Below are 5,513 nucleotides of genomic sequence, written 5' to 3' on the forward strand. Positions count from 1 at the left end.
AATATGAAAACTACAGGCAACATCAAAATGAAAGCCACTTTTGAAATACCAGGTCTTAGTTACTGAACAACTGGAAAACAATGGTATGGCCGACTGAAGGTAATCCCCTCGATTGAACAATACCCTCTGCTTGCAGGCAGGTCCAAGGGTCAGAGCAGACCCTACTAGCTCAGCAGAAGGGGTCCAAAGAGTAGTTTTTAGAAGTTAAGATGTAACACTCTATGGTAATATAAGAACTCTTATAGGCTGTATGTAAATGCTATAGGGTTTGTATCTTGTATTAGATTGGTTAGTGACAATTAGAATATTCAGTACAGAAGATGATTTATTGTATTGTAACCAGGACTTCACACACTTCTATTCATTCTCTCTCTTCCACTTCTACTCTTGCTCTTACTCTTGCTCTTACACTCTCTCTCTCACCTGTTTACTCTCTTGCTCTCTTGGGCCTGCTCAGAGCTGAGTCTACCAGCTCTGAGCAGTGCCCCAATACCCACGCCCTTTACAATAAACCGACTGTGTCCCAAGACCTGCCTATAGAGATCTCTCGTCTCCATCCGTCACCGTCTACGTCCGGCCGTCCCGACTGGACCCCCAGAACCCCATAACCTACAGCAAATCACTCCCAGTATAACCCAGCAGCACCCATTGGCCCTCAGTAGCCCTCAGTATGGTCCCAATATATCCCAGTATAATTCTTGGTGCTCCAAATCTGGCCCTGCCCAGTCCTGGTACTGGTCCCAGTGTGTCCTGGTGTCCTATTCTGTCCCAGTTCATCCCATTCTGTCCCAGTCCATTCCGGTCCCTTCCCGGCAGCCACCGCCGTTTCTTGGATCTGTGTTCCTCGCCCCCCCCACCCCAAAGCTGCCCCCCCGCCCCCCAAGATGCTGACGGGGATCGAGGGCTTCATGTTGGGCTTCGTCTTCCTGGCGCTGGGGCTCGGCTTCTACCTGCGCAAGCAGGTGACGGGAGGGGCCCGGGGGTCGTGTCCCCCCTCCCCCGGAGCTCTGTGCTCCCCCGGGGCCCCCCAGCCCGGTGTCACCCCCTTTGCTCTGCCCACAGAGCTCCTGAGCCGCCGGCGGCCGCAGCCCCTCCCCGTGGCCTCGGGCCCGGCCGGGACCCCCCCGCTCCATCCCCGCGCTGATTTTGGGGGGGTCGTGTGTCCCCCCCCAGCCCCGCTGTCACTCTGCCCACGCCCGGCTGCTCCCAGTGTTCCCAGTAAGACTTCCCACTTCGGCCCAGTCCCGTTTACTGGGGGCAGTGGGAGGGACTCTGGGGAACCCCGCGGGGGGGCAAGATTGGGGGGGAAAACCGACCCTGGGATGGATCAGGAATGGGGACCCCCGTGTGTCCCCCCCGTGTCACCCCGCTCTGGGTGCTGGGAGCCCCCGGCTGCGGGTGAGGAGCTCTTGGGTGAGTGGGGAGGGGCGCGGGGACGATGGGAAAGGTGTCTGAGAGGGGGATAAGGGCCGGGGGGACAGCGGGAAAGGGCTTCCCATGGGAGTTCCCTTCATGTCCCCGTCACTTGATCTCTTGAGCATTTCCCTGGGGCTCTCGGGAGGGGCAGAACCTCACGGGGGGGTCCCCAAACCCCTGTCCCTCCCTGGGGGTCTCATGGGGGGTTCCTCCCCACCCAGCAGCTGGTGCTGAGGCGGCCGTGGGGCAGAGAGGGGTGGGAAAGGGGTGTCCAGGGGGGTCCCTTGAGCTCCCAACCTGCTGTGGGGTGCTGGGGGCTGCTGGAGGGGGGCACCCCCTGACCTGTCTCCCACACAGGTGTGTTCCATTCCTGGGGAAAAGCCCACTGGCACTTCCTTGATGACAACAACTGGGTGAAGTTCATGGACAGGAACATCTACAACTGGGAGCAGTTTGGGCACAGGGGATACCCCAAAATTTGGAGGTGGGATGGAGTTGTTTTGAGGTGGAATTGAGCCGTGTGCAGTGGGATGGAGTCGCTTTGAGGCGCCTTTGATCCCTCTCGGCTTTTGGGGTGCAGAGCTGTGAGGGACTGAAATGTTCCGGGTTAGTGGCTCAAACCATTGGCCACCGGCAACAGCAGCGGGGCCTTTGCTGGCCGTGGGCACAGGGAGCGCCCGGGGGCACAGGGGGGAGCACCCAGCCCGGAGGGGACGAGCCGGGCCTGGAGCCAGGGAAGGGCAGAGGCCGATGGGAAGCAGATCCGGCCAGGTGGGACAGGGCTTTGGAGCAGGGCAGCGCCCTCCCTTCCACAGCTGGCCCAGCTCTGGGAACCCGCCCGGGGCAGGCCCGGGACATGCACACAGAGGGCTGGAGGTTTCCATCCCCTCGCATGGGCCGTGCCCGGCTCAGCTGCGCTGCCGGGAGGGGCAGGGCCATGTCTTAGAAGGGGCCATAAACCATCAGAGCCCCCAAAGTGCCCCGGGATCCACAGTGTGACATCGGACAGTGCAAAACTCCCCCGGGGGAGGTACCTGGGTGTTCACCCAAACCTGAACCTGTGTTAACCCACGGAACTTGGAGTTTCCTGCGCTTCCCCAGCCCCCACAGGATCCAGCCTGGGACCATCACTTACACCAAGGACAGGGACATTGGAACAACCCAAACCAAAAGTTTTGTTGCTGATCCAGGGCTGCTGACTCTGTATCCTTCTACTCTCATACTTCCTTTGCCCTTATACATTTCCTAAGTGTTACTTTTATGCTTTTAATATTACTGGAGATGGTAACCAAAAGGGCTCCAAACCCCCTTCACACAGTAACCAAACTGTTCTGAAATAAACCCTACAGAGATATATTTATAAACACAGATCTTTCACTGTTGTTTCACTCTAATCTGCCCCAGGGAGCCATGAACCAGACCCTGGGTTACCCTCGCCTTCAGGGGCGGGGCGGAACAGGAGCGGGACATGGGGGAAGCTTCTGGAAGCTGCTGACGGAAGCCACCCCTAGAGGTCCCCTATTTCCAAAGCCTGGCCATGCAAACCCAGGACACTGGATCCAAACATGGATCACTCAGACGGGGGGCACCAGGGCTCTGCCTGTCGTGGTTTGACGCAGCTGAGCGTCAAGCACACGAAATCTGTTATTTTTCATAAGGGGAAAATAAGAAAATATTGAGGAAAACTAGAGAGCTGCGAGGCAAAACAGGTTCAAACTTAAACAGTTGCTGTACAAAGAAAAAGTTTATTACTAACAGAATTAAAAGTAAAAAGAAATAACAAGAAATTCAAGCAAACCTCCCCTCTCTTCCAGCACTTCCCTCCTTTTACCCAACTTGCACAAAGGAAGCAGAACATGGGATTTTGGTCAGTGTTGCAGTTCTTGAAAAGTCTCTTTGTTATGCTTAAGGAAAAAAGGGCTTTCTTCTGCATCACGTGGTTCCCAAAGTGCCACCAACAGCAGACCCGCCCAGAAAGAAACAATCTGCGGTGGTGTAAAACATCTCTGCCCTGAAACATCTCACAGTTCCTTCACACTGCCAGACATGGGCCATCACATGGGGTTATTAAGCTTTTTAAGGATGAGTTACTCTGGCCTGAACACAAAGGCTTTCTTCACCACAAGTCTCTAAAAGCCTCTCACTTCTGGCATGGCCCCTCTTCACGATTTTCACGGGCCACGCGTGAATTCTCCATCCCCCCCATGTACTCCAAATGGATCAAAGAGACAAACAGTTTGTGATATTACAGTTTCTTACCACGGCCTGCAGGAAGGTTTTTCAGCTACGCGCGAGAATCGCGGCACCGCCCTCTTTTCTCCCGTCGCCATTTCCAGCTCCGTCCCACATCTTTCATGGTTTTATTGTAGTTATGCATGCTAGAAAATAATGTGGCTTGTAGCATCTTTACAATATTCAAAGAAACAAAAGCTTTATTAGGACGGTAACTCGCTCTGACTCAGGATGTAAACAACCATCAAATCTGTTTACTAAAACAGATGTTGTATAATGTTTGGGGTTTCTTTGTTTTGTTTTATTTTTAAGCATTAGTGCTTTTAAAGCCTGTTCTGGTCTTAACACATAGCTACATATTGAACATCCTTTGTAACTGCCTCTCAGGCCATGGCCAGATTGTACGTTGTTTTCCTGCCTTACTGTTACAAAAGCTGGCGTTTTTATTTGTACACATATGTTCCTAGTTTTCTATTTAGATTACAGAGTTCTCCATTCTGTGCTCATACCTAATACTGCACTCACCATTCAGTCAAAAGAAGAGAGATGCTAGTCTACAACTACTTTTCCCCTAATGCGGGAAACGCCCTAACAGCCTAACTTCTAGCCTTAATCTCTCACACCTTTAACAATGTGTGAAAAAATTCATGTCGCCAGAGGTTTATGTCCACAGAGGAGACAGAGGTGTCCTGTACCTTTTATTCATGAACAAAGGGAGAGGCCATGGTGCATTTCCCTATGGGGTCTCTCAAATTGTTGGAGGACTGCAGCCTCCTTTTCATCCTAATCTTCTTGGCTGCATCACCTTTGCCCATTCCGTATTGGCTGAGGTACTTGGGAGATACAGACTTCCCGATCTGCCTACTACATGTCCCCGTTTATATGCTCCCCCCTGTATAACGTATGATACATGACCGTTAAAATGAGCTGTGAGTTCACCCTGGGTGGGGGAGTTAAAATATTCATAACCCTATTGAGTCTTTGTTCTTCTTGAAGTTCAGGAGTTGAGCATGACCTTGGCTAAGCAGCAGTCCGTATCAATTAGTACCAGTTTTTGAAATTGATGGTTTGTCCCGTTACTTCCTTATCTACAAGTCTTTGGCCCTATCTGCAAGCAGATTCACACAATCTGTTTGTAAAGACACAATCATGTTACTCCTTTCAACAATATTGTCTATCTGCCGATCAGCTGTTTTCTTACACTCTCAGAATCCATGCTTTGCCTAGTGATTGGTATCCAGCCTGCTGTATTTTCTCCTTCTTGTGCATACTTTTGTTTTTGAATGTTCTGCAGATAAATTCAGGAAAGTTTATTGTATTCTTTAAGTTCTTCGGGATTTGCTGAACTGTGATGCCACTGGAAAAAAACTTTCTAACGATTAGTAGATATGAAGGGCAGTGACAGCCCTCCCACCCCAAATGCCCTTAGATTTATTTTGTTTATTTTTTATGCTTGTTTACCTTTTCATTGTGACATCATCTGTCCCTTCTTGCACATCCTAACTTCTAAGCAGTTAAAATATAGTCTGTTTCTTTATGTTCCTCCCTTGAGAATTTGTGAATGCTGGTATAAATGAACATAAATGCATAATGTTGTTTGTCCTTTCTTATACAGTAAACAAGTAGAAGAGCATATAGTCTACTTTAAATCTCTACAGAGGGTGTGCATAACATAAAGCTGGTAAAATACACACATTTTTAGCCATGTTAATACCGAGATAAATGTTACTAGAGGAAGTTAAAGCAAAATCAAAAACTAGTCTCAATAGAAAGATTAGTAGTATTCTGATGTTGCATTTCTTCATCATCCTGAGCACCCTTAACCTTTCAGCTGCAAGCCCAGAAAGCTGCCATCTGTTGAAATA

The 5,513-nt window shown here is 50.4% G+C and overlaps 1 protein-coding gene and 1 long non-coding RNA gene across 2 annotated transcripts in view; one reads left to right on the plus strand and one right to left on the minus strand.

Moving 5' to 3' along the window:
* The window catches only part of LOC116436928 (zinc finger protein 436-like), a 337,104-nt gene that overhangs the window by 63,983 nt on the left and 267,608 nt on the right, over nt 1-5,513 (minus strand). The gene's annotated exons all lie outside the window — the stretch shown is intronic.
* LOC116436952 lies at nt 883-3,641 on the plus strand. Its single transcript, XR_004237104.1, has 2 exons — nt 883-962; nt 1,063-3,641. It is a non-coding gene; the product is annotated as an uncharacterized LOC116436952 (long non-coding RNA).

This window comes from Corvus moneduloides, chromosome 31, assembly GCF_009650955.1.
Source record: "Corvus moneduloides isolate bCorMon1 chromosome 31, bCorMon1.pri, whole genome shotgun sequence".
NCBI classification, from domain to species: domain Eukaryota; kingdom Metazoa; phylum Chordata; class Aves; order Passeriformes; family Corvidae; genus Corvus; species Corvus moneduloides.